Source organism: Euprymna scolopes, chromosome 21, assembly GCF_053919585.1.
Source record: "Euprymna scolopes isolate OS-2025 chromosome 21, ASM5391958v1, whole genome shotgun sequence".
Classification (NCBI taxonomy): Eukaryota; Metazoa; Mollusca; class Cephalopoda; order Sepiida; family Sepiolidae; genus Euprymna; species Euprymna scolopes.
The window spans coordinates 22,976,796-22,994,737 of record NC_136502.1 but is presented as its reverse complement, the minus strand read 5'-3'; the positions used below and the strand labels follow the sequence as shown (position 1 = coordinate 22,994,737).

Here is a 17,942-nt window from a genome sequence, read left to right as displayed (position 1 = left end):
TGTGCCACCAGTACTCATCCGATGGATTGAGTATATGGTGAGGCACAGAACAGTTCAAGTAGAACTACTGAGGGAAACTGTTAAAAGGGAAGTAGTTAAATGAAACCCCCAAAGTGGGATTTTATCACCTTTACTATGGAACTGTATGCTGAATCCTCTTTTAAAGGAGTTTAAAAATAGGAATATTTATGCCCAGGCTGATGCTGATGACATCGCAGTGCTGGTTGCGGGTTCAAAAGCATCATTGGTCAGACGCATTGCCAAAATGGGACTACATTTTTCATCAAATGTGATAACGAAAAATTTGAGTTCATTCAAAGAATATGTATATCATAGAATTCATTAATATTTTTAATCGATAAATTCACCATTTTTTGCTATAAAATCATAAGGAGAGTTAAAAAAAATTAGTTATTAAAAAAAAAGTTCGGTTTTTTAATTATAAAAAAAAACGATACACGGGATTGAACCTAAAATCTTTCCACCAAACCCCGGTACTCTAACCGTTACGCTAACATGTTATATTGGCAAAATCGCAGTAAAAAATATTTATATACAAAAACAGTTATGCAAAATAAAAAAAAAGCGTTAGTCACTTATGTACTTACTCTCCTGTTTGTGAACCCACATATTTTGTTGTAACTTTTTTTCTACTGAACCAATTTTCGAAAAAATTTTTTCAAAATGTAGCTAATGAGGTGTTCTATCCAACTATATAACCTGTTTGAAATTTGGTTTCAAACGGAATTAGTGGTGGGGGTTTGAATGTGTCTCAATTCATTCAATTTCGGACTTAAGCATATATTCAACCACTACCGTTAATATCCCCCCCCCCAAAAAAAAAGACTAATTTGTCAACATTAAATGACCCTAAAAGTGCCAATATGCTGTAAAAAAAGACTAGACGAACTTTTTGTTTCTCCATGAATTGGGCCCCAAACGGGCCAGTATGCTGTAAAATAGACCAGACAAACCTTATATTGTATTTCAGCAATAATAAGCTAACCAGGTTAAATGCATCATAAAACAGTGTTGAATATGGAAGGGGACCGATTCCGGTAATTAGAGAAACAAAGTAAACAGGTTTGAACAAATATTTATTAAAGGAAAAGGCTAGAATCGAACCCAGTAACAAAAAGTTGCAAAGAATACATATTGCAATTTAGATGCAATCCTAGGAATGTGGAGAATTGTCCATTATATTAGGAATATAAAGTCAGGTTTGATATCGGATAATGTAAATTAACGAATGTCTTTGTTTTGCCAAAAACGTGTCGGAGACATGTGTATGTAAATCCATGTGAGAAATATTCATGCGTTTGAGCACGATTCTGACGTCACAAAGAAAAATAGTTGACAATATATTCAGTTAAGTTAGAGTCAGTCATGAAAAGAAGTCCAATGGGAGTTGAGTTGACAGTTAGAGTCAGAAGAGTGAGTTAGCTGAACCTCTTTTGGAAGCGAACCAGAATGGGAGGCAGGACAATGTAATTCTGCACGGCAATCAAATCCCTGACCATCTCATCTAGCTGAAATAATAAGTATCGTCATGTAATAAATAAGCCTTTGTCTTCGTTCGTCATCATTTCAACCTGAAAGGTAATGTGTTTTTGTGATCGTTTTTGTAAAAGAACATTGTGTAAAACTCTTCCAAAGTGTAACTTAATACCTCCTCCTCAATAATGTATCCATCCCCTATGTGTTAAAAGAACTGTCTACATCTCTCTTTATATCAAGCTCATATTATAAATTTTAACTGTTACAAATGGTGTTATCCGTCTCCGTTCTGTGTACCCCATTATGTGTCGTCCCCGATCTGTACACCTCACTACACAATAAAACCAGATAAGCCTTTAATTATTTCAGAAACAAACCAAACAGACCAATATGTAGTAAAATGGACCAATCACTCTATTTATTGTTTCATCAGGTTTGATATGCATTAAAATAGGTAAGATAATCTTTTTATTCTAACATTAAATGCCTTCTATATATTTATCTTATACATTGCATGTCTGTTTCACTATTTCTAGATGTAAATAACTATTCCTTTGCATATAACATTAAAGGAGACAATTTCATTTATATTCAAGCAAAGGCAAACACTAACAGTAGTTCACTGAAGTATTAGTATTGTTTGTAATGTAAACAAGACAATTGTTTGTTGTATTTTTATTATTTATTTTCAAATGAATTTAATTATAAAAGTTGTATGTTAGTTTGAAACCACCACTTGGAAAGTTTGGTTTCACAACGTTTATAAAATAAATTTTTTGTGCACTTAAAATAAATTCCGTTTTTTAATATGGATGCACAATTTGTTGGAAAATATGTGTGTGTTGCAATGTGTATTTGATTACCAAATGACACCATACTTAGCATCATCATCAGCTAACTTGAAGTATTAGTATCATTTATGAATACAATGACAGCTATTATTTTTTTTCCAAGTGACTTTAATTATAAATATTGTAGGCTATTTGAGAAACAATTAAAAAAATTTGTATCATTTTGGATGACACAAGCACGCTAGTGTGTTATAGCGGAGTGGATGTCTACACAGTTATCTATATGACGGTTATAAATTTATATGTGTGTGTCTAGTTATACTGTATATATAATGGAGCTTATATATACGTGTGATTGTCTAGCAGTGTTCTGTTGTCTCTAATGTATTGGTGTTCATGAGTGTGAGTGTATAACAGATTCAACTACAGTAGATTGATGGGACAGTCTGTAACAAAATGACGAATTATTTCTGTGGGAATTAGACCAGGCCCAAACGGGAACATATCTTCGTCCATCGGTTGGTTTTCATTGACAAGTCTGTAAAAACTGTAATGAAGATTCATCCCAAGGAACAACAATCAAAACTTGGGTTATATTTCCTTGCAACTTTTATTTCCTGATATTCTCTGTCTTCGGAGTTGCACGCAGTTCCTTATTTTTACATTTTTGCTATTTACTGTGTCTGAACATTATTATCGTTTTCTATCTAATTCGGTCTCTAGCTAACTCCTCTTTGTCTGTCAAATTCCTACTCTCTAAATGACTACGTATCTACATTACCATCTTTTCTCTCTGTTTATTATCTGACGTCATCACTGAGTCATCTTTGTTTTGTTTTGATCTGTCATCCTAACTTTTTGTTTATATTAAAAAATTCCAAAGTTATATACATTTTTAACATAAATATTTAATCTCTCTAAAATAAACCACATCTTGTCTGCACATCCCTCGGCTAACATTCAGATCTGTGGTGACTTCAACGTCCATAACGTGGAATGGCTGACCCACTCAAATAAGACAGACGATGAGAGGAGGTTCTGTCATGATTTTCCCATTGCTTATGACCTCACTCAGATTGTTTGCAAGCCCACCCGTGTGCCCGATACTACAGGTCAGTATGCAAGCCTTCTATACCTTTTTCTCTCCACTTCCTCTGAGCTATGTTCATGTGCCGTTCTTTCCTCTCTAGGATCCTCCAACCACTCCGTCGTATCAGTTAAGATAAAAATGAAATGTAATAAGTCCTCAGACGTACACCTCCACTGTACTATATACTGATACTCCATGGCTTACTGAGATTTCTTGTGTACATTCATATCTGATCTACCTCTGCATTCCAGGTTTAAAAAGGATGTGTCCTCTATAGTATTAGACCTGACTGAATGGCTAATTGTAGGCATAGACTGATTCATACCATCTAAAAAATTCCAACAAAAACTTAACAGCCAGCCATGGTTCTCTCCAGAATGTGCTGCTGCCATTGCGCACAGAAATCACTTTTTCCATAGCTACCAACATAATAGATGCACTGAAACTAAAGCTGCTTTCAGGAACGCTAGCAACCACTGTAAAAGAGTAATAAAAAATGCAAGACAGCTATATGCTCAGTCCGTTAAATCCAAAGTAGCTGAGCAGCGGCTTGGTTCCCACCAGTTTTGGCAAATAACAAATAGGATCCTGAACAGAAGTGTGCGTTCTATCCCAACCATTATCAATGGACCTGAGGTCATTTCATCAGCATCAGACAAGGCCAAACTATTTGCCAAGAACTTTGCAGCTAATTCTACCCTATGCGACGAAGGCCATCAACTCTCCATGTTTCCTCCTATAACACAGAACATGCTAGGTAACATACAAATATTTGTGCATGAGGTCGCCAAGCTAATCAAGAACCTTGATTCCAGGAAAGCAATTGGCCCTGACGGCATCCCAATTATAGTGTTAAAAAAGCTTCAACCAGAACATGCTCCCATACTTACGAAACTGTTTAAGCGCTGCCTTAAGGAGAAGTGCTTTCCAACACCCTGGAAAACCTCATCAGTATGCCCTGTATTTAAGAATTCAGGTGATAAGTCATCTCCCTCTCAGTACAGACCTATAAGTCTCCTGTTTGTCATGAGTAAGTTGCTGGAATCCATATTAAATAGAGAAATAGTCAACCACCTCAGCAGAAATAACCTTCTTAGTGACACGCAATATGGTTTCTGTTCTGCAAGATCTACCGCAGATGTGCTAACGGTTATATCTCATACGATTAGTGAATCTCTTGACAAAGGCTTCCTTTCTAGGGCAATTGCTCTTGACATATTAAAGGCCTTCGACAAGGTATGGCATAAGGGTCTACTTCACAAGATTTCCAGCTACGGTATAACTGGAAATGTTTTCTCTATCATTAAATCATTTCTCTCTGATAGGCTCATAAGAGTAGTGGTTGATGGACAAAAATCAGGAGCCTGCAGTATTAATGCTGGAGTCCCTCAGGGGTCCATCCTGGGCCTAACTCTTTTCCTGATCTACATCAATGATCTCCCTAAACACATACTTAAATCATTCGTTGACATCTATGCTGATGACACGACCATCTACAGCAACATATCAAAGGCTGTAAATGACAAAGTTCTCTCTGATTCTCTCTCCTCTGATCTTGACCACGTGGTTCAGTGGGGGAAGACGTGGCTGGTTACTTTTAATGCATCTAAAACCAAGCTCTCATCTTTACATCATCAATGCTCTGATCCCCATCTGGCATCAATTGAAATGGATGGCTCTTGTCTAGGAGAAGCCCTATGTTTTGACAAGCTTCTGGGCTTGACCTTTACTCCTGATCTGAAATGGAACACGTACATCAAGTCTGTTGCCAAGGTCGCTGGAAAGATAGTGGGATCCTTCTACCGCTCCAGAAGATATCTCACTACTGATACAATTCTCTATCTATATAAAAGCCAAGTACGCCCAAGGATGGAATACTGCTGCCATATCTGAGCAGGAGCTGCTAAAAACAGCCTATCCTGCCTTGACAGAGTAAAATAGACTTCTTGGCTTAGTGGGGGATGCCCTTTTCTCTACCCTGCAACCTCTCTCCCACAGAAGAGACGTTGCGAGCCTATCTTTGTTTTATCGTTATTTCCATGGCAGGTGCTTGTCTGAGCTCCAATCTCTAGTCCCCCCTCGCCAATCTTTTACGAAAAACACCCGTCTAGCTGAAACCACTGTCAAAAGTTTTTCCCACTCTTTATCTGTGCCTAAATCAAAACATAGATTCCATGAACAAAGCTTCTTTCTTAGAACTGCACGCCTGTGGAACTCTGTTCCGTCTGCTTGCTTCCCACTTGACTACAACCTGGATGTCTTCAAGTTTAACGTAAAAAAATTCCTGATGAACCGCCCCCTTTAGTAGACACTTTTATTTTATCCCCACACTAACATATTGTACATGCAATAACCCTTATCCCTGAGTGGCTTCCGGGCCTTGATAAGTGGTGATCACCTTGTAAAAAAAAAAGAAAAATACCTAATTCGTTCTGATAACATTCTTTTCACCATCCAAACATTTTTCTATTCGTAAACATTCGCAATCGTTCATGGTAAGGTACCCGACGTTTTCCGAGAGATCAATAATATAACACCAGTTTAAAAATAAATGTCAAAACTGAATCTGTTTTTTTTTTTTTTTAAACTAGCGTACCTGTGCTTGATATGTTTTCATTTAGGGAACCGATAGATATAGTAAGATTTTAAAAAAAAACACATCTTGTCTATAAATATAATATTCTTTTTACTCTAATGAAACTTTCAAGTTCAAAGGCTACTGATTAATGAAATTGTTCGTTTGTAATGAACAGTGCTTTGAGAAGATGAAAAATGATGAGTAAATTAAATAGATTTACATTACTTACGGAGATTGTTCCAAAAGTAAAGCCTCCTATTTTTTTATCTCAAAAAATTAAAGCTCTATGAAGATGGGAGTGGTACTATTAAAACGAGCGACTTTTGTGTCCCAGAATTTGTCTTTCTGCATGTCAATTTTGCAAGTTCATTCTTAATGCACCGTTGCCAGCGATGAATACGGGATGTCTGGAACGTGCTTTGTCATACAAGGGTCGTTCCAAAAGTAAAGCCTCCTATTTTTTTTAACTCAGAAAGTTGAAGAGCTACGAAGGCAGAAGTGGTACCATTAGAATGAGTGGCCTTTTGTGCTCTAGAATTTGTTTTTCTACATAGTCACCGTCATTCTCAATGCACTTCTGCCAGGAATTCAATGATGCATTTTTGCTTTTGATGCCATAACAAGGATTGCTTTCTTAGAGTCTCACACCGTCAATATCTGCAACAAAGATAAAACTTTCAGTTCATGAATGCATAAGTTAAGTCATCATAACAATGCAATTTTCAATCCTTTCTGGTCCATTTGGCCATAATAAAAAATAGGAGGCATTACTTTTAGATCATCGATCGTAAAAGGATGGATTGGCAAATATTTGTTGGCATTTAACTTAACACAATCTTGTAGTCAGTCAGGAAGCAGTTGTTTGGTATTGTATTTCACAGATGGGTAGTTCTTAGGAATAAATTCTGTTCATGGAAGTTTGCTTTTAGGTATACAGAGGAAGAAAAGAAAGTTCTTTACAGCGGTGGTAGATAGCCGAGTTCTTGCTGTGAATGCTCTACAGGAGAAAACCAGATTGGCGATCAGTTTATACATCCAAAAAAGGGGAGGATTTACTCAACTGTTGTGATTACCCACAGTTAAGTAAATCCCTCTTTTTAGCAGTAGTTGACTGAAGTATTAGTATTTTAAAAAGCAATAAAAAGTACTCAAGATGGAGTACTGCTGCCGCATCTGGAAAGGTGCCGCTTAGAGCATGTCTTCAAAATCAACTTCACAATCTGTTGAGGGATGATCTTCTTTGTTCTCTACAGCCCCTTTCTTACAGAACTGACATGACTACTCTATCATTGTTTCCATGAAAGGTGCTCGACTGAGCTTCAATCTCTTGTGTCTCCTTGTAAAACTTTCACTAGTAGAACTCGTCTTACTATTACAGCTTTTCTTTCTTCTTCAGTGTATAGCATCAAATATGTACAAAGTTTATTTTCTAGAACTTTCTGTCGGTTGAACAAGTTGCCACAAGATTGCTTCCTTGAAGGCTAGAACATGGTCATTTTCAAATCCAATATTAATAAACACTTCATCAAATTTTATTTATTCTTTTTATTATTTTCAGTGTTCCCATAATATTCGTTATCATTCAATTTACACTGTCCATCTAATTAATCCTTATCCTCGAGTGGCCTTTAAATAAAGTAAATAAAAATTCCATAATTTCTAAATTTTTTAGATGACGATTGGTTGTTCGTATTATTTGGATTCTTTGGACTATTGTTCTCATTTTGAGTTTTATTTTCACAACGTTTGAAACATTGTGAAAATGATACACAAGTCGTCCGTCCGATGGATCCAAATAGTACGAAAAATACCGTCAGTTTATCTTTCAAAACATGGACATTGATAAATAATAAACAATAATAATATTGAAATATATTAGAAAAACATTACAGTAAATAAAAACGGAATCTGAAGAAGCCTCTGGGGTACATTGGCCGAAACGTAATACAAACATCAACATTAAATAGAAAAAAAGTCGGAAGAAAATGATGAAAACTAAAAAGATATTTAAAAAAAAAAAATTATGAAAATTTAAAAATATATGAGAATAAGGTTCATTCGGAGAAAATGTTTTGAAACTGATCGATTTAAAATTGTTTTTCGATTGTTTGTATAGAAAATGCTAATTCTATGGAAACGCAAAAATAGTAACATTTGAAATGAAATAATATAACAATAAATAAATACGGTAACAGAAAAATATTTCTATTTATGCAGAATATATGAGAAGCCATGTTATCAGAAAAAATGTTATGTCTACAATAAAATACAATGTTTGCCTTTTATTTTTTTCCTCCATTTTCATTTTCCTTCAGTTAACTCTCAGAAATTAAAAGGCCCTAATCCTGCAACTAACACCGGAAATTCTATAGAGAGTAAATAGATATCCGAGCGTTCAATCAAGATTATTTAGTAATGCAGTAAAGAACATAAATTTTTCTCTTCCAATTGACCAATTAACCATGTTATAGTTTACCTTTATTATAGTCTTTTCTTGGCCATGTTGGATTCCAAGATTTCATCTTGTCTGGTGGGGTATCCAGTTAAGTGATATTATTACTTATAGTGGCATCACTAGAAGAAGGCCATTCCTACAATGAGTCAGTTTATAATCATGTCAAGGAGATCTTATTTGAGCTTTGAATACTATTTTGAATATTTGGTCAAGGTTTACTTGTGAGTTGAAGTATCCTTATGTTAAGTTGAGACACAAAATACACTCGAGAATAGTGTGTTACATAGTTGGGAACACGAGATATTATCTGTTATTTATATGTCTTTTGATCTATCTATATATCTATGTGTAGCTATCTATCTATCTATCTATCTATCTATCTATGTGTATCTATCTATCTATCTATCTATCTATCTATCTATCTATCTATCTATCTATCTATCTAACTGATGAGGTAAACAAGAGATGAGATGTGAAGCTATGTTTTCATAAAAGTTGTCAAAACATTATCTTATAGATATAAAATGGACAAGTTGCACCGGAAGCTCTAACAATAGTGGACCGGAAGGACGTAGTTGTTACCACCTGATCAGGTTAGCTGAAGAGTCGAAGCTGGAATTTGAATGTAAAGAAGAGTGGACTGGTTAACGGTTGTTCTCCCCACCCCCATTGGGAGGGAAATAACGTGTCTCCAAATTGGAGATTAGAATTAACCACAAGCAAAGATCCTCACTTTCCATTCTTCTGCGTTCGGCACTTGGAAAGTGAATAAAAAACTATAAAACTAACCATCGTCTTGGAGTGAAATTCATTCATTCAAACAGTTTTCAGCCTCCCTCCAAGAACAAATGAAACCCAGGTTGACCGCAAGATCAAAGACGCAGTTTAAAAAGGTATGTCGAATACATGTATCACACACACGCGCGCACACACACACGCACACACACACGAGCACACACACACACATGAGCACACACACACATACACATGCACACACACACACATGAGCACACACATGCGCACATACACATGCACACACACGCGCGTGCACACACACACACACACACACACACAAGACGATCACGGAACGAACTCAAATAGGTCACAAATATAACTTAGAGTTCAGATAGTGAAGAACCACTAGACAGAGAATAGTGACACATACACACAACCCAAACCTCACAAGTTGCTGATATGCATCATTGTGTGTATGCACATAACATGCGCAGCTACAGAGTTGAGATTCGGTTTATAAATGCATCCTGATAAGATGCACTGACTAGTGTAGGTAGGGCGTTAGCATTGATCATGTGTAGTCTGATAAGAGATGCAGTGTACTTTAATCTGCTTAGTTTCTTAAATTTAAACAAAACAGTAAAAAATAAAGTTATAATTTGTTGATTTGCTTAATTATAATGAAATTAGAAGTGAGCATTATATATATATATATATATATATATATATATATATATATATATATATATATATATATATATAGCATAATCACATTGACACACCGGTTCCCATCAGATCACCGAAGTCAAGCAACGTTGAACCTGGCTAGTACCAGATGGGTCACAATTTGGGAATTCTAGGCACTGTATGTTTTTTCTGCTTATCTCGGCATTGTTTCCAGTCGTCCTGAACTTGCCACTGGTATTCAACAATGTCGACTAAGGAGAGATGTGGTTGGAGATTGCACAACTCTTGCCATAAAAATTTCACGCGCAAGCACCCTTACCGTGGGTATCCATAGTCTGAAAAGACTGAAGGAAGCATATATATATATATATATATATATATATATATATATATATATATATATATATATTTGTTCCTTACTAATGGAGTCAGAGATGACTTTGTTGCCAGGTTCGAATCTCCTGATTGGCAGTAATCGTGTCATCCTACACTGATGATTCCTGAAAGAATGAAACACTAGTGTCCGTAGGTATTTAATAATTATTTTAGTAAGTAATTATGTCAGCCCTTTAAGAAACTCGTTTTTTATCGTTGAACACTTTCAGTTGAAATAAAGTCGGTCAATTTAGCTCTCATGTGCAGATTATCATATTATAATTATTAGCTCACTCTGACAGACGTTAAGACATTTAAAAATAAATGTTTAAATTTCAACGATATTTCTCGTGATTAAGGTTGGCCGAGACGATTTGTTCCTTGCTAAGAAAGTCATAGATGACTTTGTTGCTGGGCTCAAATCTCCTGATCAGCAGTAATCGTGTCATCCTACACTGATGATTCCTGAAAGGATGTAACCCTAGTGTCTGTAGGTATTTAATAATTATTATAGTTAATAATTATTTATATATATATATATATATAATGCACATTTCTAATTTCGCTATTAAGCAATAATTCGTTCATAGCTGGGAGTGAGTGGAAGTGTATTCATACCTTTTCCAAGAGCATTACATGCATTCTCAGATGCCCAGCCTGTTTTCCTAACCAGTACATCATTGCCACTAGAATATCTAATGCAAATGAAGATTTGGTTTGTGTCTCTCTAAATCCCAAACTATATTATTATTTCTATATATGGGTTACTGAATGGTTCAAAGCAGAAATTAAAGCACATGTTCCCACACAGAATTTTTATAGCAAACCCCACTCTTTCCAATGGTTTACTTCTACTTGTGCAGCTACTGTTGCTCAAAGCATCATGCATTTTGAAGATTTGTCAGACATAAGTCCAGTACAAATAGTCTATGGAAGCTAACAATAACTGTAAGAGTGAAATAGACTCAGCCAAGAAAAGGCATACCAAAATCACCAGAAATTAGGAACTTGTGATTTCTGCAAAATTTATAACAGTAAATAATGGTCAATCTACAATTCCTCCTCTCTCCAACAATGATACAATGATGGCAACTGAAAAGACTAACGTGCTCGCATAGCAGTTTGCTTCCAACCTCATTTTAGATTTAACAAACTACTCCCTCCCAAATTTCCCTTTGCAGACAGAAGCCAGACTCGATGATTTGAAAATCACCCCTTCTCATGTTTGCGATATCATAAAAAATGTAAACATCTCAAAGGTGTTGTGGCCTTGATTTCATTCCTATTATACTATTAAAAAATGCACTACTGAAGTTGCTTCAGTTCTCTACAAGCTCTTCAGCAAATGTCTTACCAAATCTTGCTTTCCTGAGTGCTGGAAAATTGGTTCTGTGGTACCAGTTTTCAAGAAATCTGATGAAAGAATTGGCCCACGCAATTATTGATCCATTAGTCGCCTTCCTCTCTTAAACAAAATCTTTGAATCCTTTATTACTTAAACATTAGTCCACCACCTCATTGATTACAATCTTCCTTTTGACCAATAGTATGGATTTAGGCAAGCTCATTCTACTGCAGATATTCTAAATGTACTCTCTGAACGTATGTACCACACACTGGTAGGCGGGCTAGGTTGTATATATTTAAGGCTTTTGAAAGGGTTTGACATGATTTTCTTCTCATGAAAATTAAATCATATTGTATTACTGGACAAATACTAACATAATTAAATCCTTCTTAGATCAGAGAAAAATCTAGGCTGTCCTTGGTGGTTGTGTGATATTAATGCTGGTGTGCTCTACGAGGGGCGTGCAATAAGTAATGCCCTTGACCCAATTTTCAAAAGACTGATTACGCAGGATGAAACCTGGGTCCATCACTACGATCCAGAGACCAAAGCCCAGATAATGCAGTGGAAGCACTTGGACTCACCACCTCCAAAGAAGGCAAGGGTGCAGCCCTCACAGTCTTCTGGTACCAGGATGGAGTAGTGATGACAGATTTCCTGGCAAAGGGTACCACAATTACAGGAGCCTATTATGCTTCACTTTTGAGGATATTAAGGGAAGCTATCAAAATCAAGAGGCGGGGCAAGATCAGCAAAGATACCCTCCTCCTGCAGGACAACGCTCCGGTCCACAACTCGCATGTCACTAGATCAGAAGCACAGGCATGTTGTTATGAAATTCTTCCCCATCCTCCCTACTCTCCTGACCTTGCACCCTCTGATTTTCACCTTTTCCCAGCCATGAAGTTGTTTTTGAAAGGAAAGCGTTTCCCAGATGATGCAGCCTTGATTTCTGAAGTCATGTCATAGTTGGAAGACCAACCTGGGGTGTTCTACAAAAACGGTCTCCAGAGCTGCATCAAGCTCATGGGAGAAATGCATAACTCTGGGTGTTTCCTATGTAGAGAAAGACTAATAACTGTACCAAGTTTCGTTGATATACTGCTATGGGAAGTGGGTCATGGGCATTATTTATTGCACGCCTCTCGTATCTACTGTACTAGAAGGTTTCTCACACCTGAGAGTATCTTGTACCTCTGCAAAGCCACTATTCGCTCATGCATGGAGTACTGTTGTCACATCTGGGCTGGTGCATCTGCCACGAGTCTCTCGGTCTTAGAGCCCAAAAAAGAGTTGCCAACCTGATGAGTCCCACACTAGCAACTAAGCTCCAACCTCTTTCCCATCTCTGTGTTTGTTTTACAAATATTTTGATGGAATGTGCTCTGACAAACACAAAGCATTTGTGCCCCCCTTGACATAAAATAACTAACCTGACAAGAAGCAAAATCCCACCCCTACATTGTAAAGATACGTAGATGCTGAAAAACCTTTGACTCAAATAGTTTCTTTTCTCAAATACTAGACTTTGGAATTCCCTCCTGGGTCCCTGTTTCCCTGACGGTATTGACATTCAAGTGTAACGTGAACATTTTGATACTCAACTCCCTACATAGCATCCCCGTAGATTTAGTCCCTAATAGTAGACCCTTATGTCAAAGTGGCACTGTGTTTTGTTTGGCGTGAGATAACAGTAAAAATAAACTTATACAAACTTTCCAGCATATAAAATCAAACCAGAACTGCCTTGTGACTCGTTGAGTCACAAGCACTACCATTTTAGTTCGATTTTATTTGAAAACTAGCAAAGTCCCAACTTTAACCTTTAACCTTGAAAAATGGTGTGCACCATCTCTAGCTCGGAGACGATCATGTCAGGTTTGATCATGATCGCTCCAGTGGTGTGGACTGTAGAAGAGTATATATATATATATATATATACTATGACCTTAACCTTTGACCTTAATGTTGAAAAATGGTGTGTACCATCCCTAGGTGGGGGAACCATCATCATGCCAGGTTTGGTCATGATCGGTCCAGTGATGTGGGCTGTTTTAGAGTTGTACACACACACACACACACACACACATACGAACGCTACTACTTAATATATATATGGATTCATAAACTAACATATTTGTTAAGACGTTTATCTTGCATTACTAAAAATAAGTCTCTTCTAACTTGTATTATTGGTTCTTATTATTTTTATCCAGGAATAAAAACTCATCATCATCATCATCATCATCATCATCATCATCATCATCTTGGTTCAAACATTCTTCTTACATAATTAAACATTCTTTGTACTCCTACAGGAATCATTTTTTTTAACTCCAATTTTTTTAATTTTAACTCCAAAAATTGAAGAGCTATGAAGATTAGAGTGGTACCATTAAAACGAGCGACCTTCTGTGCTCCAGAAATTATTTTTCTACATAATCATTACCATTTTTAATGAGCTTTTGCCCGGTATTCAAGGGTGCATGCTTCATGACAGGGGTTGCTTTCGTAGTTTCACACTGTCAATATCAACAACAGAGAGATGAATGCATAAGTTTGGTCATCATAACAATGCAATTTGCAATCCTCTCTGATCCATACAGGCGAAAAAAATAGGAGACATTACTTTTGGAACACGCATAAAAATATAGATGTAATGGAATATAAAGAACAATTTGAGAATGGTTGAATCAACATAGTGAAAGGAAAACGAAAGACAGTCATGTGAAGGATGCAAGGCTGGTTCAGTTAATTACAAATTATGGTAAATTAGAACAATTAAAACAGAATAATATTTTAACATCGATTTGGTCTTATTAGACTATATAGGAAAAGCATTAATTTAGCTAAAAAAATAATGTCCGCATGTTTTTTGTTATTTTTACATACGAGGGGCCTTCAATAATTTTCCAAACATTTACAATTGTCATAGACTCTTGAAAATTCAGTATGTTATTGCTATACATCTTATGAGATGATTGACCAATTTTTATGATTTCAGGTTCAAATGCACAGCTACAGCAGGAATTGGAATACACCCTACTAAAGCCTGATTGTTACAGCTCAGAGAAGATCAGACTATTTGACCATGATAGGCATAAAGACAGTTCCTCACCCTCTCTCTAGCTCAGACCTTGTTCCCTGTGACTTTTGGTTATTTCCCAAGCTCAATTAAAACTTTAGAGGCTGTTATAACAATTGACAAAATGAAAGAGGCTGCGATGAGGGTCATTGACATGCTTACACAAGTCCAAAGAGACCAAGGCTTGGTTTCATAAGGAGTGCTATGACTTTGTACTCTTCTCTCACTGCCCCCCTCTTCCTCTGACCTGAACCTGATGGACTACTTTGTTTGGTCATATGTCAAGAACATCACCAACATGACCTCTCACAATACCAAAGTCAGCCTGATCGCTGTTATCAGCCAAGTATTCGCTGAGCTTCAGCTGGCACTTGTGGAAAAAGGCATGCTCCCAGTTCAAGACCTGTATTGAGGCGGTGGTTGAGGCTGAAGGTGGCTACATTGAATAGATGTCAGCTCTACTACATAATCAAGTTACATGAATTGATTCTTTTAATAAAAGTTTTAAAATAAAGCTGTAGTGTTGTTGTTTTTTAGGGCGACACTTTTATCGTTCCACCCTGTATTCATTCTTTTGCAAACGGTTATCCTCATTTTTATAGCTGTTGTTGTTTCACCACGTTTCAGTCAACACATCTTCTGGTTTGCTTAAGAAGTCTGCAAAAACGAAGAATTCACATGTTATGATATCATGTAAAGAAAGTTTATTTTACCTGATATTTTTTTCTTTGAAACTTTATAAAAGAGTTGATTACAGACAAATTAACTGTTAAAAAAAAATTGTGTACAAGAAAAAGTAAAATTACTTTATAATTTTCTAATTGCATTGATATGAATGTGTGAAAACTTAATCAACACACGTGATTTTACTTTTATTTTTTAATTATACAAATATTTATGTGCGAGTATATATCATATATACATATATATATCAGTGTTGGGACGATTAATCAGAATCGAGAATTAGAAAAACTGGAACTTCTGGGGGAATCGGTATCACAATTAGAAAAAATTAAGCCTTATTTCCGATTTCAAAAAATAATTATTTTAATATTTTTCTTGAAAACCTAAAATCTCTATCAGCCATGTATGTATTACAAAATTTTTGTTTGCAACATAACTATAATAGTCAAAGACTGCAGGTAAGGAATCCTATTCCCAAATGTAGCATTTACCATAAAAAGTCAATTCCAATTTTTATTGGTATTGTGAAATTATGATGAGCAAAATAAATATTCTAGAATTCACTTGTCTATCCTCTTATCAGACCCTTTGAAATTCATTTAGTATCTATTTGCTAAACGTCTATATGACGCCTCTCAGAGAGTTCACAGTTTAATATTAAAAGATTTTAAATGTTCCAACAAGTTGCTTTTTGATTCTCTGAAATAATGTTATCTTTTTTCCGGTTTTTTTTTTGCACAAGTACAAACTCTACATGAAAATCTCACAATGATTTCATCAAAATCTTGGATACAATACATGAAGGGGTCAAATTAAAAATGAAATTATATCTACTTCCCTAAAAAACAACAAATTTCTAAACATTTACAAATTTTAAAGAATCGGTAATTGTATCAGAAATTTGGAATCAGCCTATCATTAATATCACTAATATATATATACATATATATATATATATATATATATATATAATATTATATATATATATATATATAATATTATATATATATATATATATATATATATATATATATATATATATATATATAAATAAGAATGTAAATATATAAATGAAGTACTAATACTTAAGTTTTGTTGCTTCGGTTGTCTCCCCTGTGACTTTACCAGGCCACTAATATATATATATATATATATATATATATATATATATATATATATATATATATATATATATATATATATATGTAGTTTTTATTTTTCTTTATGTAAATACAGTCAAAGGTTCAAGACTTGCGTGAGGCGAGATTAATGTTATTAAGAACATTAACCTTGCCTCACGCCAGTTACGGCAAAGAATATTTTCTGTCCTCTAAAATTGAAAATGGTCTTGAAATTTTAAAATTTTCTTGCCTGATGAGATCAATTATGATTGAAACAAGCTGCACATCGTAGCAAAATATGCCTGTATTTGCATAAAGAAAATAAAAATTATATTTTACACTCTTTGATTAAGCACTACCAAAACCCTTGTTGAAATTCAGTTATTCTTAATTTTTGGATATCTTTCACCCTGGAATAATATATATATATAAATATATATATATATATATATATATATATATATATATATATATGTATATATATATATATATATATATATATTGTTTTAACAAAATCAAGACATCAAGGAATAGATTGATAGCAACAAATAATGTATTTCATCGTTAGTTACAATTGTGTCTAGACTATTCAGACAAATTCAAATTCAAACATTATGTCGTTTGAAAATTTCACAAGAACAGCCTATCGTCAGACGTACTGAATAAAAACACTTTAACAATGAACAGTATGGAGTCCATTTTCCTTATGTGGAAAAACATGGGAAAAAATTTTACCTGCATCTCATCCTTCCAAATTTTTTAAAAAGATATATATATATATATATATATATATATATATATATATATATATATATATATATATATAAAAGTGAAAGTGTCTGTGTATCTGTGTGTCTGTGTACATTTCCCTACGCAATAACTCTGTCAATTTTTTAGTCTACAGACTCGAAATGTGATATACAGGTTACTGAGATTTGGGAAAATCGATGTGATCGGTTTTTGGCCAGAAATTTTGCGATTAAGGGGTCAAAGTTCAACGATTTGACTTTTGAGAACTCTACCAAACTCCTCTGACAATTTTGGGTCTACGCACTTGAAATTTTAGATATAGGTTCCTTGGACATGGATCTAACTTAATAACTTGATTTGAGCCCAAAACAATAAATTTTAAGGGGTCATAATAGGGGTCAAAGTAAAAAAAAAATTACCTCTGCGGTCTCTTCCAAATTACTCAAACAATTTCTGGTCTAAATATTTGAAATTTTACATAAAGTGTATTCAGAGATAGGGCAAGTTTTTTCATCAGTTTGGGTCGAAAATTTTTAGTTACCAATATATAAATGTATGTATGTATGTCTGTTTGCATGTCTGCCTTAAACTTTCAATAGAGGGCGACGGATTTTACCAAGATTAGTATCGTTTTAAAGTTCGACCTTTCATACGACAAATATCGAAAAACATTAATATCTTCCCTTCAACTAGGCGCTTTTTTCGTCAATATTTTTTAAAGTTATCCTCTCCTTTAGATTGTCTAG

At 35.0% G+C, this 17,942-nt stretch overlaps 1 long non-coding RNA gene across 1 annotated transcript; it reads left to right on the top strand.

Moving 5' to 3' along the window:
- Nucleotides 1-811: 811 nt before the first annotated feature.
- Nucleotides 812-15,098, top strand: LOC145242053 (uncharacterized). Its single transcript, XR_013862647.1, has 4 exons — nucleotides 812-1,599; nucleotides 1,867-3,400; nucleotides 8,929-9,304; nucleotides 14,561-15,098. It is a non-coding gene; the product is annotated as an uncharacterized LOC145242053 (long non-coding RNA).
- The last annotated feature ends 2,844 nt before the right edge of the window (nucleotides 15,099-17,942 follow it).